The sequence below is a fragment of the Pogona vitticeps genome, chromosome 5 (genome assembly GCF_051106095.1).
Source record: "Pogona vitticeps strain Pit_001003342236 chromosome 5, PviZW2.1, whole genome shotgun sequence".
NCBI lineage: Eukaryota > Metazoa > Chordata > Lepidosauria > Squamata > Agamidae > Pogona > Pogona vitticeps.
Genome location: NC_135787.1, coordinates 80,397,470 through 80,425,260, shown reverse-complemented (window position 1 = coordinate 80,425,260; position 27,791 = coordinate 80,397,470). Strand labels below are relative to the sequence as shown.

Sequence of the window (27,791 nt, the reverse complement as noted above, 5' to 3'; positions counted from 1 at the left end):
GCACTGTTAGCATCTTTCTGAACAAGCCAGCCATTCTGTGCCTGCCATTTATTAGTGTGTTTTGCTTCTCAAAAAGGAAATGAAAATAAGGACATTTTGCACAAACTGCAGAAGTCAGGAGAGCTTTTTGTCTCTTCCTCAGCCAGAGGCAAGAAGTGTCACAGCCTTTAAGATTCTTTATTGAGATGTCACATCATATCATGGCAATCAAACTACATGAGAATGAGAAATTCATTGAGTATTCTTCCCATCCCATATCTTCATTCATGCTGCAGAGATACTCATCCAGACTGCTTTGTTTAAACTCTCTCTGTAATAGGGAGCCTTTCTTGCCCAGTATAGTGAAAAATGAGACCTGCTTGATGGCAGAAAGGCATCTCCTTAAAGATATCATTTCACCAGGGGAACAACATCCATCACCTTTTCCCTAGACTGGGTGAGATCTAGAAGGTGTGTCTGGGCAACTAAGAGCAAGCTTCTATCCCTAGATTTCCAAAATTCACTTACTTAAGCTTAAAACTCATTAGCTGTGTACTTTGAAACTTGCACACCAGCCTGAGCAAGTAGGACACCAAAATAAAATAAAATAAAATAAAATAAAATAAAATAATAGTAATAGTAATAGTAATAAAGCCATTGTGGCCAAGGCACTTTCTTTAGGCACTCTCACCCTTGCCCCCAAGGATCATTCTTGGGTAACATATAAAAGATTTTTTAAAAAAAAGAATTAAAAGTCATAAAACAAAAGAAATACAAAAATATACAAATTATACTGCTTAAATGCAAAGCATCTAAGTATTAAGTAAGCTCCCATAAGACTTTCTCATAAAATAATAAAATACTTACTAATAGCTTTACTACTTTATTACTAGACTCTTCTAAGTAACCATGACTAAGTCTCGAATTAATCAACAAAGGCTGCAAACCTGTTGCCCATCTTATTTTCCTTCTCCTTCTTACACTCACCCACCCACCTACACTTAAAAACCTCTTCTTTCTGTAACTTAAATCAAAGTCTTTTCTTCATGATTGTATCCAATCAGCATATAGTTCTTTCTTCATAATTCCATTCCCAACTTTAAACTTTCCACAGCTCCTTCTCTCATCCCAGGCTGGTGGTATGCTGGTACACCATTAGCAAGGAGTGGTATGGTTCTCAGTCCCATGAACTGGCCTTGACTCTTCTTCACAGATGCAGTTAGATCTCTGGTCGAGACAAAACACCTGCAAATCCCATATCGTCACACTTGTACATCTGAGTATGCAACAGACATGTGGCTCTGAAGGCTGAAAAAGTTGTGTGCTCATACTCTGCATGATCTTGCACAACCTCTGGGAACAGAGAGCAGAATCAAATGTCTGGAGTGGTGCCTCACCACAGTTCAGGTTGTTTGTGTGTTCTTGTCATGAGCTGCCTGTGCTATAGGCCCATTCTTGAAGACCCTCAATCCACATGGCTGATTCTTCTAAACCTTAAAAATGGGACAAGCAATCACTCACCATAAGGAGGAATCATACCTCAATACCCCTTTCCTGTTGTAAATGACTTCTGCTTTGGCCTTCAGTGTGCTGCCTGTAATCAACAATATATTTCAGAACTAAGACATGAAATATCACCAGCAGAATATGAATTCTCAAAGTGGAGCTGCGGCTAGAAAGCTAACTTTTCGATGTCACCGCAACCCCATGAAATAATTGTATTGATTCACCTATTCTGAAACTTCCTTCAAAAAGTAAAGCATATATTTTGCCCTTCTTATTCTGAACCATTTGGCTCCTTTATATCTTTTTGCAGTCACAAGGCTGGTTCTTAATCATGGTAATATATGGCCAACAATGGGCTTTTGATTAGCAATTAGTAAGTGCTAATGTAGCAACATTCTGTTTCCTCTCTCTTTAGATGGCTGTTTATGATGTGCTCTTATATTTGCTTTTATGCTTGCAAAAAAAGCATACTGTACTTTGCAATCAAGAGAACAAAAGATAAATCAGAGAAATGCCTCTGGAAATGTGGATGGTTTCTTTTCCCTCTTTTCCCCTATCATGTTATATATATTGCCTGCTATGATTCTGATTGATTATTTTTTTCAGTCTGAGATTGACAATATATAGGATGATGGGGAGAGAAAGAAAGTCTTGTAAGGAAGTCGGCAGCCTGCATAATAACACTTAGAGTTGTTGCATCCAGATGAGTAGAATTATATGAAATTAAGTTCTCTACATGTTCTCTTTTTAATTATGGCCTATAGTATAAATTCATTTCTTAGAAAAGATGGATATGCTGTTCAGATTATTCATATACCTGCTCGTCCAGCGAAGATCCTCCATACGGTGGCCATTTTGCGATGCCTGTGTAGCGAAAATAGGTCTGGAAAACAGCGGGGAGCCATTCTGCAAACCGCCAATCAGCTGTTTTTAATCATTGTCTAGTGAACAATTGGTTCGCAAAGCAGGGTCCAAATCATCATGAAGCAAAAAAAAAAAAAAACCCATTGAAACCATCGTTTTGCGTTCACTATAGGGATCACAAAAAACTCATCGTTAAGCGATTTCATTGTCAAGCGGGGTCATCATCAAGCGGGGCACCACTGTACTTGGTTTTTTACCACTCTGGATAACTGCAGACAATAAAAGAAATCTGTGCTTGAACTCTGCTTGGCACTTCCTTCGACTTGGCAACATATTTCTAAAATGAACATGAAGACATTTCAGTCCCAAAATGTGGCCATAAGTTCAATATGCACTGAAAACTGTGCCACCAAATGTCATTTGAAACTTGGTGGAGGAAAAAAGCCAACGTCTCTTTTGCTTGCTTTAAATGAATTGGAATAGCTTGTATGGGAAAATATTTGCTTTAAATGGTTTACAGCATTTTGCTGCTGAATTGTGGTGTGTGTGCAGTGGGGTGGCCCATTGCAGGTAACTAGCTAAATGAAATTGGTCCCCAGCTCTGCCAAAGTTGTGCACAACTACTTTACTCAATGAAGATACAACCCCATCTGAAATGCACACCCAAACATTAACATCCCTCCGTAAACACACACAGTGTCAACAAAAAGTGGCTCAACGCTTTGAAGAAGAGATCCGTGCAAACTGTCTTGCTATCAATTCTGTTCAAACAGAATAAGTATTGTTTTTTAAGTCTCCTGCAGACATCCTTCAGTCTCAACAGAGTATGGTAACATGCTCTGAATAGAGGTCTTGGAACAGCGTCTAGTGTGGTTGATAAGGCCGATTCAAGGGTGACAATCCCACACTGAGGACAAATACAATCTGTCCCCTGTCCAGCTCCCTGATTTTGCTGCTTTTGGGATTGCCTCTTTGCCTTGGCCTGCTGGACAAGGGTCTCTTCAAATTGGGAGAGGCCATGATGCACCACCTGCCTCCAGGCTGAATGCTCAGATGTCAAGGTTTGCCGTCTGTTGAGGTCCATTCCTAAGGTCTTCAGATCCCGCTTGCAGATATCCTTGTATCCCTCTGGGGCAATGTCGCTGCACTAACTGTCCATACAGGAGATCTTTTGGAATCCAGCCATCAGCCATTCTCCCAACGTGCCCAAGCCAACATAGACGTTGCTGTTTCAGTAATGTATACATGCTAAAAATTCCAGCGTGTTATAGGACTACTCTATTTGGAACTTTGTCTTGCCAGGTCATGCAAAAATGTGTCAGAGACAATGCATATGGAACATGTTCAACTTCCTCTCCTGCCGTGCACAAAGGGCCCAGGACTCACTGCAGTACAGGATTGTACTCAGGAAACAGACTCTATAGACCTGGATCTTGATATATGCCATCAGCTTCTTATTAAGCCATACTTTCTTTGTGAGTCTAGAGAACATGGTAGCTGCCTTGCCAATGCATTTATCTAGCTCAACATGTAGGGAAAGTGTCAGAGATCATTGAGCCAAGGTACACGAAATCATGAACAACCTCCACTTCTTCTGTAGAGATGATAACAGAGGGAGGTGAGTCCATGGCCTGGCCCATGACTTGTGTTTTCTTCAGGCTGATTGTTAGTCCAAAATCTTGGCAGGCCTTAATAAAATGAATCATAAGTTGTTGGAGCTCTTCAGCAGAATGGGCAACAACAGCTGCAACACTGGTGAAGAGGAAGTCCCGCATGTATTTCAGCTGGACTTTGGTTCTTCACTCTCAATCTAGAGAGATTGAAGAGCTTTCTAGTCTGATCTAGTCCAGAGATAGACACCTTCTGTTGCACTTCGAGAGTGTGCTTCAGCATGACAGCAAAAAAGATCCCAAACAGGGTCGGCATGAGGACATAGCCCTGTTTCACTCCACTTCAAATGTCAAAGGGATCTGATGTTGAGCCATCAGAAACTACAGTGCCCTTCATTTTCTCATGATAGGACCTGATGATGTTAAGGAGTCGAGGTGGACATGCAGTCTTGGGAAGTATTTTAAAAAGGCCCTCCCTGCTAACCAAATCAAAGGCCTTTGTGAGATCTATGAAGGCCACAAAGATTGGCTGTCTTTGTTCCCTACATTTCTCCTGCAACTGTCATGCCATGTCAATGGTGGATCTATTAGCTTGAAATCCACACTGTGATTCTGGATAGACTCTGTCTGAAAGCACCTGAAGTCTCTTCAGCACAGAACAGGCAAGCAGCTTCCCTACAGTGCTGAGAAGAGAGATGCCACGGTAGTTATTGCAGTCGTCCATGTTGCCTTTGTTCTTATACAATGTGACAATGTTTGCATCCTTAATTCCTGTAATACTCCACCTTCCCTCCAGCAAAGACAAAAAATTTCATATTGCTTGGTGGTGATAATCTCTTTACAGCACTTCAGCACTTCAACAGGGTATTATCTTTCCCAGGTGCCTTGCCGGAGGTGAGGGAATCCAAGGCCGCTTTTACTTCTTCTAAATATGGTTCGCTGTCCAACTCTTTCAAGACATGCAGGCACTCAATGTTATTTAATGACTTTTTAGTTACTACATTCTCTCTGGGATATAGCTCAGAGTACTGCTGCACCCAGCATTCCATCTGCTGTGCTCAGTCCTGGATGATCACGCCTGTAGTAGTCTTCAAAGGAGATTTCTTCTGTATTGGACCTAAAGCCTGCTTGATACCATCATGCATTCCCTTGATGTTATGTGTGTCCACTGCTATTTGTATCTGAGAGCAGAGCTGAAGCCAATAATCGTTAGAATATCTCCTGGCAGTCTGTTGGACTTTGCTATGAGCAACTTGAAGAGCCTGCAAGTTGTACTCACTAGGACAGGCTTTGTATGCTGATAGAGCTCTCCTCTTTTCCTTCATGGCTGGCATCAACTTCTCCAAATGGGCTTCAAACCAGTCTGCCATCTTTTTGGTCTTCTTGCCAAATGTGGACAAAGCAGTGTTATAAACAGCATTGTTGCAATGTTCCCATCGCTCAGGTGTGTTTGCATCAGCTGGCCTGGAAGAGTTTCCATAAGTGTTTGAGCAAATTCCTCCCATTTTCTCTGATCGCAAGTCTTGCTGATGTCAATACATGGTCTTCCTTCCTTTTTTGTGTGATACAATCTCTTTATATGCAGTTTTACTCTGCTACACACCAGGGAGTGATCAGTATCGCAATCAGCATCCTGATAACTGCATGTGATAGCAATACTAGGAAGGCTAGAGCATCTATTGAGGATCAAATTGAGCAGATGCCAATGCTTCAATCTTGAATGTCTCCAAGAGACTGTGTCGAAGCTTTGTATGAAAGCATGTGTTGCTGACACAAACAAGCATTCACCATTTTCGTTCATCTTCCCAAATGCCAAATCAGCCTAGACAAGTGGGCCAAGAATTGTGATCAGCACCAACTCTAACATTAAAGTCTCTGAGAATGAACAGTGGTTCTCCCTCAGGGATTTTTTTTAATAGTAGCTGCCAGTTCAACATAGAATTTGTCTTTGACTTCTACTGTAGATGACAGTGTAGGTGCATATGCACTAATGAGGGTGATTGGTCCTGCTGATGAGTGGAGATTCCTTTACTCCCTGCAGTTGGTGGAACAATGGATCTCAGCAGAGTATTTCTAACGACAAAGCCAACACCATATCCCCTGGTCTCATCCAATGTTTTTCCATGCCAGAAGAATGAGAATTTTTTTCTCTCTGACGGATTCCAAGTCTGACACTCTCGTCTCTTGCAGGGCAATAATGTCCATCTGCAGCCTACTCAGTTCCATGTCAATGACAGCTGTATGGTGCATGTCATCCATTTCCTGCAGGTTGTCAAAAAAGCCAGGAGTCATTGTCCAAACATTCCAGGTGCCCAACTTTAGGGCAGAAATTTTCTTATGATTATTGCATGGTGCAGAGTTATCGATCTGCTTGTTGGCTTTGACCCTAAACCCCACGCATCCCGTTAGGTTAACAGACCATGGTGAGGTAGCACCTTACTGGCTGGGGGCTGCCCAGCTTAAGGCAGGTGGTAGCTTCAGTACCTAGTGAGATGCAATGACTTCTCTCACCATCAGAAGTAGCCCCTGGCATCATGCTCTGTGCCAATCAAGCAAAGACTTATAACTGGTAACTGCTACTTCCCATGTTGTTTTGACACTGTATGTGAAGCTGGAGTGTCCTCTCCAGAGCACAAAGTCTGGGTAAAATAATATGGCGGATAGTGACTTTGCAGGAGTTGCCAGAACATCACGAACTGGGACTCCAGCTCTGGATTTTGCCTTGAGGTTAATTCCTGAAGCCTTTTCCATCATTGGATATAGCCACAAGGCAGTGGAGTTTTGAAAGTTTTCAGAGTTTTCCTTCTCCTAGATCGGCTGCCTTCCAAGGCTAACAAGTCCCATCTACCTGGCTGCATACATTATTGTGCTTTTGGGGCACAGAAAGTAATATAAAGGAGGTGGAAAAGGAAAGGGGGTGGAAATAAGTTTAGAAGGCATGGTGAAGGAAAGGGAGAGGAAAACAGTTTAGATGAAGTGGAAAAGGAAAGGGGAAGGGAGTTTAGAAGGAGTAGAAAAGGAAAGTGGGTGGAAAGGTGTGGAGAAGGAAAGGGGGAGGATTGCCTACTCACATCTTGGCTTTAAAAGTGGGTCCTTTTTCAGAGAGACATGGAGGGGTATCTCTGGTTCTCTATTCTGACTGCTCCTGAGAAACTCTCTCTCATTTTCCCCCTTGCTCACTTTTGCTCTAACCTGCTTAACTGGAAAGTGGCATTTTGATCCTGCTGTTTGATTTAGTGTGCACTTTTATTTTTTCCTTTCCTTTTTTGTTTTGGCATGGTGTTTGAACTGCCTGGTGGTCCCTTTTTGAAGTACTACGCAAGAAATAAGAGCAAAGAAAGAAAAGGACAGATGTAAGAATTAGATAGCTCTAATCAATCAATCAATCAATATAGCAAAGTGGGGGCAAAAATAACACACAGGCTGTGTTTTAGTCTGATGCTTTATGCTAGGATTTTAATATTCTGAACAGCAGAGCCTCTCTTCTGTTGCCCGAAAGCATTTTCTGACTGTAGGAACTGTTGTAATGATCAAGCTTATAAAATGATCACCAGAAAGAGGAATAAGTCCTAATTTTCCAAGAGAAATACCTTCAGCATAGCAAATACATTTATCTCCTGGAAAAGTAATTTTTTCCTGAACTTTTCTCCTTGTCTTTCCAGTGATATAGAAAATCTTCACTTTGTGCAATGGACAGCCTCATCAGTTTTCCTCCAGTTCTGGTATACTCTAAAATCTGAAGTACAGACTTCTACTTACCTGACTATAGCTGTCATATTATTATTGAGGGCTTTCTGAAGCATAATCCGTGTTGCCTTTCATACTTAACTTTAATTTCTTGTTTGTGGGCATAGCAAGAAAAGGGGAACCAGTACTAAATGCACTTTTTGTTCATCACTCTAAAGGAATGCTGAAAGGCACTTAGGTGCTTTCAGTGTGACCATCAGAAAGTGAATGAAACTAACTTAGAAATGGGTAATCTTCCACCCATTCAACGTTTTGACCTGTAGTTCCTACACTCCTTTACGACTGGTCCTGTTGGTTAAGGCTTCTGAAAGACTGTGGCCATTTCCCCTCTGGCTACCCCTATAACCCATTTTCTGACATAATTACATAGATGATCTCAGCCACTTCACTGGTAAATTGAATGGATACTACTAAAATTATCTGAGGAAATTTTTAGTTTGAAAAAAGCTAGTGTCCTTAAAAATATATTTCCCAGAACATGGTTGTGAACAGTGGATAGCAGTGAATAGCTCCCATTAAGCATGTTTTTTTCTGGATTTCTTGGACTGCAAGGAGGACTATCTGGGAAAACCTTATGGCTTAGCATGGCCCTAGCTCTGCCCGAGCTTCCCATTCTGCCAGACCTTTTCTCCAGGCGAGACACATTTAGATGTCTGTAGGTATTGGTCTGACAACTGGAACACCAAGAACAGAGAATTATGAGATTTGTAGTCTATTTGTAGTAAATTAATTTGCAACTGATCTGTGATTAAAAAATAAAATGGAAAGTCAGTGTGGTGTAGTGCTAAGAGTATTGTAGCAAGACTCAGAAATCCTGTATTCATCTGTAAAGTGGAATGACTCTCATCCTCACAAGGGTGTAATAAAATAGGAAGGGGATGCATGCATGTCACCTTAAGCTCAATGGAGACAAGACAGGATATAACTGATGAATGAATCAGATGCCAATTTTGTGGCAGAATTTATAAATAAGGTTTGAAAGATTTGCTGCTCTAGAAGGAACATTGCTGTACAGATGTATGTGAGATTTAGGAAACTTTTCATATAATTTCAAGTGGAAAATATGAAACCAAACTACTTTTTTGTTTTCTCTAAAACTAGAAGAAAAATATGTGGTAACATTATCCAGAATGGAATAGTGTTAGGGTGATGTTCTGGATTCCAGAGCATCATCTTATTACTGCTTTGTTATGTCTGGCTTCATTGTGTCATTAAATTACTCCTTCTTGAAAGCAACCCGTCCAAGTTCTGTTCAAGAACAAGAAGTCTTTCCTGACTATTTTTGTTGATGTTTGACTGTAGACTTCTAGCAGGGTTTCACTCTCCAGAAGCATCTTTGCCTTCCCTACCACATGCTGTAGCTGTGGATCCTCTACATCACAAAGGTCACAGAATATTCATTCAAATTTGAAGTGCACTCAATAGGTAAGGGGTTTTCACATTTACACAGTTTACCATGAGTGGACCTACCCAGTATGCATGCATGCACATACAGAAGTACATATGCTATCCCAAATCATCATCATAAGTAATTCTCAGTGCTAAGAAGCTGGTGCCCATCTGCTGTACATATTTTGTTCCATGCCTCATAGATGCCCAAAAGATCATTTATCATTGGCAAGATAGGAAGAGCTGGGTCTATTCCATATCTTACATATAGTTTTTCTGAAAATATTTCAATGCTATGCAGAGTACGTGGCACACAGGCTGCATGGCCTGCCAAGGGCTTCCTAAGTTCATGATTTTGCAGTCTGCAGCAGCCAGCAAAACCAGGAATGCAGCCACATTTAGAAGACTGGCTTGGTGTTGGTGGCATTCCAAGCTGACCTGGCATTCTTAACAGTAATTGCAAAATCCCTGTTGCATGGTTCATAATGCAACTAAAAAAGAAATCGCTAAATAACCTACCTGTGTGACACTCTTCTAATAAGGAGATGGTGAACACACTTATTATACAAGCTGTTCCCTTGTGCCAGGACTCTCAAAAGGAACATGTTAGCACTTGGCAATATGGAAATGGCCAGGATTCAGTAAGGTTATTCACTGACAAAAAAGTGCTATGATTAGTGGAATCAGCAGGGGGTGATCTCCTCTTCTACAAATGTCTCCCCCACCTACATTCTCAAAGTTAGTTTGAACAGTGTTTGTGAAGAAAACCTTCACAGCCAGGGGCTTGGGTGTGAGGTGGTGTACAGTGGTCTAAAGAGGGAAAGGGAGAAAATACTGCCATGCTAGCTATTCCTCACCCATTTTTAGGCTACTATTTTCCAGTTTGATCAATTATTCAATCATTAAGCAGGGCAGTTAATTGGAGTACTGTAGGTTATCCCTGTAGTATTTGGTCATCAATCAATCAGCAATGTGCCCAAGCCAGTTCTTATTAGGCCAATGGCCTGGCATAACAGTTGATGCCCACGTTCACATCAAAAGTTGTCCCAACACAGTTCAACACAGGTCATCAGAGAACACTACATTGTGCATGATGGTTTGCTTCCAGGGTGAAGCTGTACTGAAAACAGCTGCAGATATATCTTGCTAGGTTGGAGCAACTGTCAGTACTGACAACTAAAGCATTATCCACATATTTGGGAACAGTAGGCTCATAGCAGGCCTAAGCTTGTAAGTTCTTCTACGAGGAAGATATTAACCACAAAATAGAAATACTAAAATGTGTGTCTGTTACCTGAGTCTTTGTTATCCTCAGCTTTCATTTATCATTTCACATTCATCTTGTCATGTCAACACACCCCTTAGTAAAAAGCATTCCTTGTCACCCAAATGTATATCTTTATACCACCCCAGGCAATGCAGAAGAATCAGATTGCATTGTACATTCAGATTTTATTTCTCGCAACCAAGAAAACATGAGCTGCAACAGAGGAATCTGAAGGGGTAAATTTAATCACTCACCCAGTTCAACAGGATATTTTATATCAGGATAAGTTATGCTAATCAAGAAAGGAGATATCTTTCATTAGATCATTCTGTCAGATGGGAAGTTAAAAACAAAAACTCTGAAATGTTTTCCATACTCCTAAATTAAGCAATTGTTGGACTAACAGAACAAATTGCCACCCCTTGTTTTTCATGACCACTTGAAAAGGACAGGCCCTAGGAACTGCCTCTGCTTGCCCTTCCTCCTCTGGGGACCTTGCAGACCAGTAGTGCCATGGTTTTGAAGACAAGGAAGTAGAGCATATGCTTGGACCACCTACTGGCCTGATAATGGTGCCCCTCACTGTCTGGATAAACCATAATCTCCTATTATCCCAACTTTGTGCTCAACAAGCAAGAAAAGGTAGGGAAAAGGAAGCCACACAGTTTCTTCAACTACACTCTGATTCTCCCACTGTGCATCCATGCAGACATGCTTGGCTTTTGGAAAACATTCCTGTTCAGATTATTACTCTCTGAAGTCTCCAGTCAGCATACTGGCTAGGGGAGAAGTGTATTGAAAAGAAAGGGGAAAAAACATTTCTAAACTCCCTTGTGAGAAGAGCAAACCTATTTCCACCTTTGAGGACCCATAGGCATTATTTGTTTTGAAAGCTTCTCTCATGTTTTAGTCATTTAAAATGTTGTAAATATAAGAGGTTACCTACCTGTAACTCTGGTTCTTTGAGTAGTCCTCTGTGAATTCACAGTAATGGGTTAATCTGCGCCTGAGCAGAGCAGTCTCTGGAAACTTCCACAGCTTTAAGCACTTAGTGCTGGGACCTCCCCTATACCTGGCTATATAACTCCGCCCCAAGCCCAGTGCTTCAGTTCTTAAAGAACTGACTGCCGCTGCCCAATATGCCATGACACACATGACGGACAGCGGGGAGGAGGATGGGATGTGTGAATTCACAGAGGACTACTCAAAGAACCAGAGTTACAGGTAGGTAACCTCTTTTCTCCTTCGTGTCCTCTGTGAATACACACTAATGGGTGACTAGCAAGCTGACCAACCAGGAAGAGGGACATCATGAAAGTGCAGATGTACTGCAGCCTGAGCTTTTGGCTGGACAACCAGGCAGTGTGAGATGAAGGGAGACGGAGTGGCACACATGGCAGCACGGCAGACATCCACAGTGTCCACTGCAGAAAGGCCATTGAGGATGCTACTACTGTAGTAGATTGATCTCTCACAGATTTTGGAAGAAGAGTCTCTGCCAAATCATAGGGAAGGTGGATGGTCTGGACTATCCAGCTAGACATGGTCTAAGAGGAAGCCAGTGTTCCAAAGGAAAGCCAAGTGACAGAGAGACATTGTGAGGCCCGAAAAGTGGTCGTGTGATGCACATAGTATGAAAAACATGATGCACGGCCAGAGTGTGCACAGCTGTCTCAAGCAGTGAAGATGGTGTGGGAAAGAAACCAGGAAGGACAGCTGGCTGGTTCAAATGGAAGACAGAAAATACCGTAGGCAATGTAAGGCCTGGCCATAGGGGTACTTTGCAAAAAGGAGGACCGGCTCCTAGTGTAGCCAGTCCTCCAGCCCTGCAAGCTAAGGATACTGCCAGGGGAAAGGCAGCCTTGATGGTTGTCAAAAAAATAAGTGGAGAGGCCACTGAGGTGTCAGCAGTCGATAGGCAGGGAGCATATTTTCTGGGCCACAGAGAAATAGCTTGCAGGTGAACCAGCCAGTGCCAGGCAAAACAAGTGAAGGAGAAATTGAAAGAGTGCATCCAGAGATGGTGGCCTACTAGGCCAATGTTGTCTTGATGCAAAGGGACAGAATGCCTACCCATGAAAGGAGTAGGTCAAAGTAGTAGAAGGTATGGAAGCATGATGGAGCATGTCCATTACGGTCGAGGAACACTCCAAGCCAACAGGTAGGGGAACACAATGTCTGGATGAAACATCCGACCCCTATCCTGAGACCAGGTGGAGCATGATGTATCCTGCAGGTCCCTGGAGCAGGATTGAGAACCAAGGCTAGCGGTGCAACCAAGCAGAATGGTTGCACACCCATGGCAGGCTTGAACAACTGGCCTTGAAGAGGGGGAAAGGTTGACATTTGTAAAGGAGGCCCCATGCCTCTTGGTCAGGAAGGCATCCCCTAGGGAGGTGTGGCCGACACTGGCTCAAGAGCTGAACATGGCACACTACTTGTTCGATCGAGATGTGAAAGCATCCATGTCTAAAGTCCCCCCTCAACAACAGAGGCAAAGAAAGATGGAACAGTTGAGAGCCCACTCGTGAGAGCAGGACTGTAGTCTGTTGAGATGGACTGCCATGGAATTGTTCTCGCCTACCTAATGCACAGCCACTGGATAAATGTGGCAAGCATAACACCATTCCGAAGAAGGCATAACTAGTGAGTGCCACCCTGCATGTCTATATAAGAAACTGCAGCAGTATAGTCTGATGTGACCTGGACCACCTGACTCGGGAGCAGGGACTCAGATGCCCAAAAGACCTTGGTGAGTGCCAGGAGCTCCAGCACAATAATATGCAGGCTGGTTACCATCATGGACTAGCAGCCAAGGGCAACGTGGTGGTGTAGACAAGCCCGTCATGGCCTGGCGGGCTGGTGTCCGCTACTGACCAAACCAACTGGGTCAAGAGACCAAAGGGTCTCCCTAACTGTGTGGTGTGGGGGGGGGCGTCCACCAATCCAGGTGTACAGCGACTTCCGGAATCACCTGGACCAACATGGATTGGTGGTTGTGAGATATCTGAAAGAGTGAAAGAAACCAGGATTAAAGGGACTGCAGCCTCAGTCGAGCGAGCTGTCCCACAGCTGCAGTAGATGCCATCAGTCCAAGGAGTCTCCGGACCTGTAGGGCAAGGAACCTAGCGCCTGAAGAAAAAAGGAGCATAACCTTTCAAACATTGCCACAAACATGTTGTCAGGAGAAAATCCTGCTACAAGAAAGCATCCAAAGGCACATTAATACAGGCCATTTCGTGAACCAGCCCATTGATAAAGAGGGCTTTTTTGTGCCAGATTATCAGCCACCAAACAGGTGCTACCCCAGGCAGGGATATCACCAACTAACAGGGCTAGGGGTGGGAGTTGCATCCCCCCTTTTTCAAAGGCAAAACTAGGGCTGTCAAATGCTACCAGGAAGCCCTTGCCTTGGCGCCTAACTGACTTTGGAAATAGCAGCTGCATGAACAAGCCCTTTGATAAATGAGGGCCATTTCACGCCAAACCACTCAAGGGTGTTACCCCAGTCAGGCAAAGCGCTGACACGTAGGACTAGCTGCAGGAGCTGAAGGGGCCCATTGTATACCCAAAGCAAAATCAAGCCTTATCATATGTCGCCGGCACATCTACAGCCTCGGCGTGCAGCTCCCTCTGGAAGTCGCAGCTACATGAGCAAGCACATGAAGGAGGGTTGGTGTGTGGCAATCAGAGGCTCTTCCCATGTCAGGAGAATCACTGACAGGCAGGGAAGGTGACCGGCACTGCAGGAGGCCCTTCTTCTCCAAAGGACAGGGCGACAGAGCCCTAACTCACTGCGGGGTCAAAACAGCTGTATGAACGAGCCCCTTGAAACAAGAGAGTTGTTCCATGCCAACCTCCGAAGAGGCTGTACCCCATGACAAGCAGGGAGCAGGAGCTATGGAGACCCTTCTTCCAGGGCAATCCTAAGGCCGCAGAGGCCCAGCTCAGTGACAGAGCTGTAAGAACGAGCCCCTTGAAACAAGAGGGCTGTTCTATGCCAAACTACGGAGAGGCTGTACCTCAGTCAGGAGAATCACCGGCAGGCGGGAAAGGCAGCCAGAGCTGCAGAATACCCATTCTTCTCCTAAGGGCAAGCTCAGAAACTGTTCTCTTCTATCCTGCTAGGAAGGGGAAATTGCAAACAAACAGAAAGCTGTTGCTCTCCAGCCTGGTGGTAGCTTTATAAAGAGGGTAAAAGAGACCTTATTTCTTTAAGAGAAAAATCCTGAGGGCTGGAACACCAGCTTTGTAAAGTCTCTACAAAGAACAGCTAATGCTGGCTACTAATTTATCCCCCAGGCAAAAGAAACAACTTGTTACAAAGAAAGAACAAGGGGAGGTCAAATGAAGGAAAGGAAAAGAAATAATTGTTTCTACTTGCGAAGTTCCAAATGAAGCTACTGCTTCAGCAGCAGTCAAAAAAAGAACTGAAGCATTGTGGCGGGGGGGGGGGGGCAGAGTTATATAGCCAGGTGTAGGGGAGGTCCCAGCACTAAGTGCTTAAAGCTGTGGAAGTTTCCAGAGACTGCTCTGCTCAGGCACAGATTAACCCATTAGTGTGTATTCACAGAGGACACGAAGGAGAAATGTATGATATTCTGTGAATATTTCTTTTCTCTGAAAGATATTGCATGCCTTACAAATTTACAAATATTTAGGCCTGGTTCTTTTCATCACACAGTGAATATTGGCATGTGAGGAAAATAGATGCTTTTGTCAAAAATCCCAGCACCAATAAAAAGCCATCCCTAAATATATTTCACATTCAGATAATTTCTGAACTCACTAATTTGAAAGGAGTGCAAATCTTACTGGCAAGTGAGCCCAAGATGAACCAGAATGCTTTGGAATATGTTGCAATTTGGACTTTGAGGGGGATTCAGAGGCCTGTCTCCCAAAATGGATACATTTCTCCCCAAGATCTAGAAGAAACACACCATGGAGGGGAGGTGGGGGGATGCAGCTTTGTGATGGGGACAAAAACAGTGAACAAATATATGCCAAGGACTGGTCCACTGTGCAGTGTTTTTTTTTTCTATTTCTGTCTCCCAGAAATGTCAAAGTTGTTTTGATGGATCCCATGAAACCTGAGATGTCTTGTACAATGCTAAATGTTCATGTCTTTTCGCCTCTGCTACTGAATGTTCAACAGTTATCATCCACCCTTGTCATATTGCACATTTGTAATTTAGGTGTCAAATCAGCAGTGAGAGGGGAGTATGCCCTTAAACTGCTTTTCAATCATCCTGTCTCTGTAGTTTTTGGACCTATTCTGCTGGAATTTCTCAGGTTTCTAGAACTGGGACCCCTTTGTGACATATGTAATTTTCATACATGTTACAAAAATCATGCTGAATCAAAACAGTGACAGAATAATAATACAATAATTATCTATTGACAACTCAATTCCAAAGTAAGGCAACCCTCACAGTTTTCCAGGTACAGAACTCAGAAATGTGTTCTTTGGGTGGCATTCTGGGACTGTGCAACTTGCTCAAGGCTGCACAAGTGGAAGAACATACAATTCATCACCTGGCTGGCCTCAGTTAGCCCCTCTTCAGAGAAAGGTAGTGTGAATTTGAAATCCCAGCCCAACTTCGCAGTTAGGGATTGCTATCCAGTTAGCTGCACTGGGGAAGTCAACTAATTTACTCCATACACATTATCTGAATACTCTCGTCTCTCACAGACGCTGCAAATATCCTTTTAAGACACTGCAGTTTTCTTAACAAGGGGCAGCTTTATTCTCCATGCTATTTTCATAACAATTGCCCACAAGAAAACTGAGGGAGTAAGTATTTATCTCTTTTTTCAGGAAGTCCTGAAAGTACATAGAGTGTTTTTGCACACCATTTTCTCCACCTGTTCCTCAGAAACCTAGTAAGCTTGGTTTTCATAGAAAGGGCATCCATTCCTGCAAGAAAAAGAAAACATGATTGGTAGTTTCCTCTTTGAAATAAAAATTAAAATGTATGCACAACACTGCACCTATCCATGCAAACTTTGGCACAAAATATAATCTTGTTACAGGGCTGTTACCTTTCCAAATCTCATACAGTTCTGACAAACAGATGGGGGAACCACAGCAATATGTTATTTTCCAAATTGATGAATCAGAGATACAGAACGTTGGCTGTAAATTGCACATGCAGATGCACACTCAAGATGAACAGTATAGCACCCATATCAGACTGTTCTCTGAACTGCTGACATCATACAGTGTGCAATACAACTATACAACATCTTGGTGGTTAGCGCATTCACACCATCACTATTCGCCACAAAGTGTGTTGTCAAATAGTACCACTTACTACATCAAGGCTATATAGTGTAAAGAATTATTTGCTCATCAGATAAGGTCTGAACACCTTTGTCTTTGTTTTCTGGACTAAATTAGCTTGCAGAAAAGACAGACAATTGTCTTTAATCTCAGTGTAATAATATTCAGTGTATAAAACTCTTCAATCTATTCCATCATTTCTGTGTGAAAAACAAGAGCTTTCTGTCAATGATTTTGAGCCAGTTCACATATATCAATGACTTTATTTCTGCAACATCTAGTGATTTATATGTATGAATGAGCATGAATTTCATTTCATAAAATTTCACTCATTAGGCTCATCTATAATGTTATTCAATGGAGTTGGCCCAGCAATAAGCAGCATACTCCCTTGCAAATTTACTCAGAAATGACTTAAGCTGTGGCTGCTGATGGTTCTGATGCCAGCTGTGTGTGTAAGAGAAGGGGTCGAGAGAAATCTACTATTGGTTTTAGTCCAAGCTTTACCGAAAATGCCCAATGTGCTCAACGTTATCCTCCTGACAGTTACAGTGTCTTGAACACCTCCTTTACAGTTCAGAGTAAAACGAGGACCAGACACTGAAGCTATAAGATTGCACTGCTTCTAGATGTTACTTACCCACAAACAAATGTATACAGAAGTGAAAACTTAATCATCATTCAAGGTTGCATTCAACTATGTTTGTAGCACCGATATCTTGTATATTTTTTTCTTTTATGGGTATACTAAAAATGAAACACACTGGTTGAATTATTTGATGAACATTTATGGTTTTATTAAGACCAAAGGTAGAGAAACAAAGAAAAGGGCTATTTTCTCTGAATATTTAAAGGACCTTAAACATCCTGTCATACATTTTACAAGCAGAAAGCACAAAACAATGGGAAGGAAAAAGAGAGGTTACCTACCTATAACCATGGTTTCTTCTAGTGGACCTCTGTGAATTCACACAAGTGGATTCTTCTGCGCCTGTGCAGGACGTTTTGGAAGTTTCTAGAGCTTCAAAAAGATTTGACAATAAGACATCCCCCCTTGAATTGCAAGCTCCGCCCTCCAATCTTCCCGTCAGTTCTTTCCTTAGTCTGCTGCTGTCAAATTAGGATATGTGCATATAAGAAGACAACGTGATGGACAGAGGGGAGGAAGGGAGGGATTGTGTGAATTCACAGAGGTCCACTAGAAGAGTGGTTCTTAACCTTTGTTACTTGGATGCTTTTGAACTGCAACTCCCAGAAACCCCAGTCAGCACAGCTGGTGGTGAAGGCTTCTGGGAGTTGCAGTCCAAAACTCCTGAGTAACTCAAGGTTAAGAACCAGTGCACTAGAACCATGGTTACAGGTAGGTAACCTCTCTTTCTTCTTTGTGGCCTCTGTGAATGCACACAAGTGGGTGACTGACAAGCTCACTTACCGGATGGTGGGACGTCACGGTAGCAGATATGGCAAAATCGTCATGCTGAATGCAGCGTCAATCTTTGCTTTGACATCAAGGTGATAATACTTCATAAAGGTCGCCAGATTGGACCATGTTGCTGCTTGGCAAATGTTTGATACGTCTATTCCACGCTGAAGAGCAGTTGATGTTCACATTGCTCTAGTGGAATGTGCCTTTAATTGTTCAGGAATTGGATTGCCAGAAATTTCATATGCAAGCCATATAGTTTGAATTATTCAGCGGGGTCCCTGAAAACATACAAATAGTCTGGGAGACTTTCTGAAACTTGTCCTATTGGTGTAGAAGGCTAAAGCCCTTCAGACATCCAGCGTGTGGAGTGTGTGCCTGGTAGATGTAGAAGGAGATGAGAACAAGGTTGGTAAGATCAAAGGTTGGTTGAAACAACTTTGGGAAGAAATGAAACATCAAAATACAGAGTGACTTTTTCAGGATGAAATTGTAAATATGGAGGGGTCCGATCTGAGAGCTGTCAATTCACTAGCTCATTTGGCAGATGTTATTGCTATTAAAAAAGCTGTCTTGAACATGACCTTGAATACTCAAACTTGGAACTCTGTTTTGACTTTCCTTTTTTCTTCTGAGAACTGACTATAACATAAACAATTAACTTTGGAAAGTCTAATGCAAACATCGACTGAATGGGGCTGTCAACTTATATCAGAGACTGGATTCAAATTAACCCTAAAGGTGAACAATTTACTAAAGTGGACATATTGAAGCAGTTATTGATGGGACCGGACTGAGTGCTCTAAGCTACTGGACATCTTTTACTTGAAATACAAGTATTTGGCATCTTGGGAGCCAGAGGGTGGGGTATGTTGGAATTCAATGAAATAACCATTTTGGACAATAGAAAGAACCCACTGATCATTAGTGATTCGGCGCCAAACACTGATGAAGGGATGGAGCCTAGTTTGGAATATAGATGGAAGGGGTCTATGGATACTGCTTACTCTTCTTTGGTGGGTGTCAAAAGGGTTGTCAATATGGTTGAAACTGCTGTTGAAAGAAAGGTTGTCTTTGAAATTGAGGACGCTGATACCGGTAAGGTTGTTGGGTGGAATATGAACATACTGTCCTACGGAGTTGACGAAGATTATCCATTACTTAATCTGTTTTAGTATTGAAAAGGCCAGTGCCAGCAAATGGAAGGTCCTTGATCCTTGATCTAGTATCATCTGAGATACCTTCCAATCTCAGCCAGGCGTTGCGCCTCAAGGCAATAGAGATGGACATAGCTTTAGAGGCAGCATCCACGGTATGGCGGGAAGCAAATCTTTGCTGTTTAGCCAAGTTTGAAGCTGCCGTGTGGATATTTAAGGCTTCTGTCTTGGTGGTGTCTGGGGCCACTTGAATGATAAGTAGAATTCTATCCCATAGCTGCCGGTGGTACACACCCATAAGTGGCTTGGTAATTAGTGATCCTCATGATAAATGACATGAGAGAATAGAGTCATCTTCCAAGAATGTCAAGCTTTCTTCCTTCTTGGTTGGTGGGAGCTACAGAAGATTACATGCTCTCATCTGATTAGATTCCACAATAATTGAGTTTGGTGTTGGATGTTTAGACAGAAAAGCTGTGTCAGGGCTGTGAGTTTTGTAGTGATTTTCAACACGTCTCAAAATTTGAAGTGAGAAGGGAGGTTTGTCCTGTGATTGTTTTACTAAAACGAGCATGACAGGGATGAAACTCAAGCTAAGGAGTGGTGTTTTATCCTGATTGAGATCATCGAAGACAAAGTCTTTCTTTTGAGGTGGTGGTTCTTTGATATCGAGTTGTAAAGACTTTGCCTTTTGCATTACAAGCTGGGAGTAAGATGTGAAATCTTCTGATGGAGATGGTGGATGGTTTTTGCCCACATCAGAAGGTGGAGTAGATAAATTAAGGGTGATTCCTGGAAAATACCGGATGTTGGATCTTGAGTAGAAAGGGAGGATTGTGGGGATGGTGATCGGTATGGTGGTTTGGTTGCTGATGCCAATGGTTGTGATGGTGAAGGTGGAAGTATACTTGATACTGGACGTTATTCAATGTCAGGAGGAGGAGGGGGAGGTGCTTTGTAGGTGGTGGTGACTTGGAGAGATGTATGATGTCGAGAGTGCCTGGAAGAGTGCTTAGCTCCTTTGGGTTGTGGTTGAGAATCCGGTAGCAGGAGAGTGTGTTTAAGAGCTGATTTCATTGGGATCAATGTATGGTGAGTCGATGTTGGATATGTTGTAGATGAACTGTGTTGATGTCATGGTGAAGGCAATATGTAAGGCAAATATCTGGGTGGATAAGCATATCTCACCCTCCTTGGTTCATCATAATAGACATGCTCAGTCAAGTCTTCATAATAGGGGTCATAGTGGTGGTACTGCTCCCCATGGTCATCTCTAGTTGAGTATCGAGATGGTTCAGGATAATAGTAAAATTTCCTGTGTAGAGGGGCATATTGGATTGGAGAAAGGTGTCATCTCTTTGCCCGGTGCTTGCGGGGAGATTGATGAGACAACTCCGAGCCAGAGACCTCAATAGGTATTGCCTACCCTGATGACGTAGGGCTTGAATGGGCCAAGGCCAGGCTGGAATGGACATCAGCTGGAGGTAGGCCAGTAGTCAGGTTAATAATGGAAGCTGCAGCCTGAGCCGGTGTTAAAGATAGGTTATCTCTATCCGAAATTGAGCCAAAATCAATCCTCTAGAGGACTCCTTGAGAATCAGTGATGAGAGCACCGGTTGAGGTGGATCTATTTGAGTTGATTTTGTAGGTTTCTTAGTTTTAGCCTTATCCTTCTTTTTCTTAGAAGAGCCATCGGGATGGGTTGGAGCTTTCAACGTGGACGTCGAGCTCAATTTCAAAGCAGACTTCAACAGGTCTTTTTGTCAAGGTGACGGTCAAGGTGACAGAGCCATTGGGCTCGATATCAGGCAAGGAGTTTCTCAACGTTCTGGATGCAGAGGTGGACAGGTTGCCAGATCCATGAGAGACTTTTCCCAAAGGTACGAGCAAAGCCTTTGTAGGAGTAGTTTTAGAGTGGGCCTTGTAAGCTTTTTGCACTCGGGGCAGGAGTGTGTTTGGTGTTGTTTCCCTAAGCAAAAAAGGCAATGGTCATGACCATCAGTAAGCAGGATCTTATTCGTGCAAAGCACACACTGCTTGAAAGGCCCTGGGGGGCTATAAAAGGTATTATGTTAAGTAGTAATGCATATTCATGTTGCAGGCTAATCTTGCTGAGGCAGGCAGGGGCCACAAGGTGCAAACGCTACAGGGGGAAAGGGAGGGAATGGTGGCGATGGGGGGAGAGAAAAATGTGGGTAGAAGAGAAAAACAACTCAAGTAAATTCAAAAAGGAAATAGATAATTTACAGGGGAAGTCCAACAAAAGATGATTGAAAACAGGAAATGAAAGAAATAATTGAAAATAGTGAATGATCTAAAGAGGTGATCTCAATAATCGCTCTAGCGTTCTGAAAGAGGTCCAACTGAAGCGGCAGCAAAAAGGAACTGAGGGGACCTTTGGAGGGCAGAGCATGTGCTCCATGGAGGAATGTCCTACTAACCACATGTCTTTAAGCTCTAGAAACTTCTGAGATGTCCTGCACAGGCTATTGTGTGCATTCACAGAGGCCATGAAGAAGAACCTTGTATTTGCTTTTAATCATAGAACGCTACAAACTAGAGATGGAGGTATTCGTATTCATATACAAATACGAATATCCCCGTGGAACTGGACTTAATGAGGGTTTGGCACTTGGGGCCGTACCATCCACTCATGCATCCTGCTGTGGTGGCAGTCTTTCTCATTCTTCCAATCACTTCCAGAGCACCACTCTCTTCTCACCTGGCTGGCCATTCAGCAGCCGTGCAGGGAGACTCGTCCTCCCTCCCCCTGCCTGGAGTGGCCAGCTGAGCGGGAAGAGAGCAGTGTTCTGGGAGTGATTGGAAGGATGAACAGGGCTGCTGCTGCTGCTGCAGGAGGCATGACTGGATGGACCAGCACCAGGGGCCAGACCTTCCTTAAGTCTAACTGCACAGGGATATTCATATATGAATACGAATAACCCCATCTCTACTAGAAACAGATCCTACTACAGTGTTACAGTTACAAAGTGATCTGCCAAAATAAATGGACATTGCCTTAAAGGGATTGTTACAGAACTGTGCCCAACATGTATAGGACAGAGGTCTGTCTGCAGTACACAGCAAGTGCCTAGCAAACATCTTTGGGAACATGCAGGGACACAATGGGTTGGCGTCTTGGCTGGGACCCCACTGAATGTGCCAGAAGAATGGGATGGTACCTATTCCTGGAGGCCAAATTTGAAGCTATTCTAATAGGATGATTCTGGAAGCCATTTGTTGGAGCCATGACAGTTGCACAGACTGTGTTACGTATGGTGCCAGTACGGGCTTAGTTCACTTAGACAACTACATCAGTCTCTTGAGGTCTAATTTTTGTGAAATTTATAACTGACTCACTTGAATAACATTGCCTCTGAGGTGAAGAGGCCAAAAGGATAGCATTTGATGTGAGGATCTGTGGCATTATTAATTCATTCATTGCGTACATTTAAATCCCCTTTCTTTCATCATGGAACTCAAGGTAGCTGCTGACATAGTTGTTCCATGGGTCTCCCAGTACAGCTACTAACCAGTCCCAGGCCAGATTAAATTCAACAATATGGCTGGAACATATTTCCTAAAGATTTTGCCCTGAGACATATTCATGAGGAAAGCTCATTTGCACAAATAAAATGTCATTTGATCTTTCCACCAGCCAATAATGAACATTAGTGTGTGATGCAACACACATCTCCACACAATCCTGGCAAGGTTGCAGAAATATCAGCAATCTCACAGACTCTTTTAAAAGTTCACAGATGGGCTTCTGAGACTCTGGACTGGGCAAGAGAGCAAAAGACTCTATCAAAGGGGAAGTGGAAATGAATTCCATTGAAGAGAGAATGCTAAAATGAAACACTTCATGTCTGAACTCTGCAAATCATTGCTGACAGAGACATAAAATCATTTGATTCTCTTAATCATTGTCAGCTGCAGAGAATTAAGATAGGAAATTTTTAATTAATTAATCTATTTATACATATATTTCATACAGTCACTCATTTATTCCTCAGCTAAAATAGAAAAAATATGTACCTGATTACATATAGCGCAATGTAGCATGTTGGATATGCATATTAGTATGCTATGATTTCCCCTCTCCCTCACAAATCCCCTTCCCTCACAAACCCTAACCCCCCTGCTCCTATGTCACCCTTTATGTAAAAAATAAAATAAAATTATGTAAAAGAAAAAAAAAAGAAAGAAAACCAGGCAGAAATCACTTCCTAGCTAGTAAGTACAATGGCAAATTTTAGGAAATATATAAGTCAGTCTATATCCAGTCTGTGTTAACTCTATATACATAATCAGTCATAAGTCTATGCCCTTTAGTTTCTAAATCATCCTGCACATTTTATGAGAATGACACAAAAATGTCTATTTTCATATCCACTTTCCCTGAACACACATATTTGTTACAATTCCTGATATTAACATTTACCTTTCTATAATACACACATTTTGTGCAACTCTTTATCTAAAAGGTTTTTATTTGTAGCCAACCATGGACTTACATCGTTCAGATGTCCAGCATCTGATGGATAACTGTTACAATTCACATATTAATCCAGAAAGCTTGTATTACATTTAAATCACCTATAGAAGGTAAGATAAACAAAATTCTCCAGCATTTCTAGTTCTAAGTGAAGCTGACAATGACATTTCAAAGCTTCAACATTCAAAGAAAATGGATGGCTCCTTGAATTCAGACAATGCCTTGAAGTGCAAATCCGGCCTCTTGTATGACACCAGCATGATTTCCCCATACGGACAGCACTTGTGCCCCAGTTCTACCTACATGTACAAGCCTCGAACATACAATCATTTCTCAGATATTTATCTAAGAATGGATCATGGTTATAAGCCTTCACTTATACTGTAGGATTTTATGATTATTGATTTCATACAAATACCCTAACATGGGCAGTCAAAGATGGCACACCAGCTCTGTGCAGCAGTTTAGATGGGATTTTACACAATTAATCATGACTGGATGGAAATCTGGTGTGCCAGCTCTGTGAAGTAAGCTGTAAAAATTCTGATGCAGGACAGAGTATTTTCAATAATAATTACTAGCCCAACCAGCATCTAGACTACCAGAACAATGTTTGTCAGATATAATGATTTTTAAACCTCCTTCAAGTTGCAAAGTATTACACTTTGTTCTGGAACTGGCTATTGGGAGTATGATTACTAAATTAGGCAAGTCTACCCAAGTTATACCTCTGGAATGAAACCAGTTTCTAATGATAAGCTATCTATAACACATACTTCTCCCCTTAGCGATATATTACTTTGAAACATCAGAAATAGAGAGTTTACCAAGCCTGTAATTTCTTTAAAATTTTGGAAGAAACTCCTCCTATTACCCAGCTGTAAATTTTGTTCCCAAATCCACCAGGCTTCAGAAGAGTCACCACCTTGACTAGTCTAGTTTTATTCACTGATAGCTACAATGGCTACATGAATCCTTCAGGTGCAAAAGCAGTATACCTGGGAATATCAGTTACTGGAAAGCAGCATGAAATTACCCTGTTGTGTGTTCTGCCTGTGAGTTTCCCATTTGGCTGGCTATAATAGGAGTAAATGCTATATTCTATGAGATACTATTGGTATGTTCTGGAACACCTGTTCCTATCCTCACAAGAAGCAGGAGGGAAATCAGGCCAAATATTCCTCGTTTTGAAGCAGACTTCCTCCACCAGGTGCCTTCCAGATGTGTTAAGACTATAACCTATCTTCTTCAAAATGTAGGTTTGGCCCGTTTCTACTGGCACATTTTCACAGAAAGGCAATACTCAGTTACCTGGAGGAAAGATGAAGTGCAAATGAAACAATTAGCAAAAACATATGTGAAGCACTGATTTGCTAGAACACAATCAAATGACAGGATGCTGCAGGACAGCCAAGACTAATGACCCCATTGCATTGGGTTTGGGGTGGGAGGAATACCTGGAAAAAGAACTAAATGGAAATACTCTCACTCTCTCTGAAAGGTGAGGGTGATCAGTCAACATTTCCCAAAGACCATCTCCTCACTGACCCTTCTACAACAAATCTGCTCTGAAAGTTCTTCAGATTGACTTTATCTTACCACCCAACACATTATTGGAAGACATGGAAACGACATCCTTATTCCCATGAAATATTCATTTTAACCCGTCCCCCAAACAATTCAGCCTATCTGAATTCTGCTTCCCTCATTGCCTTTTTTGCACTCTTTTTTGAAAAGGGCAGCCCAGGGCCTCTCAAGCTATGAGTGATATTTAAAGAATGAGCCAGGCTGCAAGAGGCAGGCATACATTCTGCACATGAAATGCCCACAGAGATAAATCAGCCCTTCTTCTCAGTCTTTCTCTCTTCTTCTCATTTATCTGTTTGCCATGTCAGGTTGCATGAGAACTGGAGTCAGAAGAATGAGGTTGGAACCTTCCCTTGACTTAAGGAAAGAACATAATATCAGAAAACATATGAACAGGAAAGGCATCTTTTTTTCAGGACAATTGGAGGGAGACCATCTTTGCAACCAGTTTTTAGAAACAAAATGCATGAAAGAGAGGAATAGGAGTAGCTTGTGGCCTTAAGAGCCATGTGCAGTTCTGTTTTGCTCACCCCTGCCTTCTTTTTGAGAAAGTGGGCTGTATCTGTGGAAGTTCATGCTGTTACATATCTGTTAGTCTTGCAGGCACCATACAATATTTGCTTTTTTACCTCACCTATAAGTCTGACCATAGACCATTGCTAGAGACCTTCCTTTCTCTCTCTTTAGCTAAGAATATTATGATCCCTGGGGTATGCTATTCTCCAGATCATGGACTGAGGTATCCTGGAGCACTTGTCTGGAGCACTTGTCTTTGCCTGCTTTCCTGGCACCTGGCATAGTCTCATTCAAAGGGGTGAGGAGAAAAAAGAGATGGGGGAAGTAAGGAGGGGAGGACTGGTTGAAGTGGCATCCAAAGCTTCAGTTTTATAAGATGGGGGTAACTTTTTTTGGATTGTATCATTATTTAATTACTTATTTTATTTATGTTTCACATAAATACAGATCAATATAGATACAAATATAAAGATATAAATATCATTGTTAAAACAAAATTAAATTAATATACTAAAACACCTTTTACTGTTTTAGTGTAAAACACCTCTTAGAAGAGGAGGAAGAACAGAAGTCTATTAAAACAACAACAATAACTTTCCCTTGAAATAGCCAGTTAATAGCCAAAAGCCTCCCAGGGGCATCCTAGATTTGCTTGTTAAGGAGTTCAAGAGCTTGGGAGCAGCCATAGAAAAGCCCCCCCCCCAACTTACTTCCTTATTAAATGTCCCTATGAAGATAGTAGCGACTCTTCTAAAGTTCTCAGACTCTCAGCAGGTTTATATGGGAGAATACAATCGATCATACACATTGGATGCCATCTGTGTGGGCTTTATAGGTTGCAACCACCATTTGGAATTATTTCTGGAAACACTCTGGCATCCAGTGGAGCTACTGAGAATTGTGTTGCCATTGGAACACTGGGTGAGAGTCTGGCTGCAGCTCTTTAGCTCTTCATGGAGTCTCCAAACACTTTCCAAATGAAGACTCACCTAGAGTGTATTCAACAATTTAAAGAAGATGTAATTAAACAAAACATCATAACCTGAGCAAGGATGGGTAAGCACCAACCAGGTGAGCACATGCTGGGGCTGTATGCTTTACTCCGTGCACATTCCATATGGCTAAATATGCATGTCCACATTCCAAACATCTCATTTCACATAAAAAACCCTCCCTCTGTATTTCCCTCCATCCACCCACTACACAGAGGTCATAAGAAGGAAGAAGCAACAATAGTCTGAAGTTTGTAAGAAAACATTCTGGTTTCTCAGGTAAGAAAGAAGGCTGAGAGCATGGCTTGGTTCAAATATTTTTGTAAGCATGTTCCAAAATGTTCACATTTCATCAAAAATTACAGGAAGGAATTTAAATGATCTGCAACAACAGTCTAATGTGAGATCTTGCAAAACTGGCAGGTAACCCTTCCAGGCTTTGAATGTTTAAGTTTTCAAGTGTGGCTTTCAGTCCTTGCATATTCTGCCTTGTTTGTGTGGTGATGCATTACTAAAGAAGAAGTCACCACTTATTTAGTAGGCTCCTGAGCCTCATTGACAGGTGCTGGCTCGATGATTCATAGAGTACCTTCAAGCTCTGCAGTTCTAAAATTATTATGATTGATTATGATTATGATTACGATTATTACGATGACGATGACGATGACGATGACGATGACGGACGATGATGATGATGATGATGATGATGATGATGATGATGATGATGATGATGATCTTGGTACAGGGTGCAACATTATCTTCTCTATATTAGATACTGGCACCTATTGAATATGGTTTGAAGATGGATGAGAGATCATTGGGTTCATTGTCGACAAGAACATTAAAATTAAGCAAAATTGCAAAATTAATAGGATGGAACTTCTGGGTTTGTTTGTTTTTCAAAACTAACATGGGAGTAAGCAAAACTATCAGATTTTTTTTCCTTCTCTGCTATGATTAGAGGATCTTGCAG

General features: G+C 42.2%; 1 long non-coding RNA gene across 1 annotated transcript in view; it reads right to left on the bottom strand.

The window, feature by feature from the left end:
* Positions 1-213: 213 nt before the first annotated feature.
* The window catches only part of LOC140707492 (uncharacterized), a 33,918-nt gene continuing 6,340 nt past the window's right edge, over positions 214-27,791 (bottom strand). Inside the window, exon 2 of the long non-coding RNA XR_012087594.2 lies at positions 214-27,600. This is a non-coding gene — a long non-coding RNA (uncharacterized LOC140707492). The remainder of the gene's footprint in view (positions 27,601-27,791) is intronic.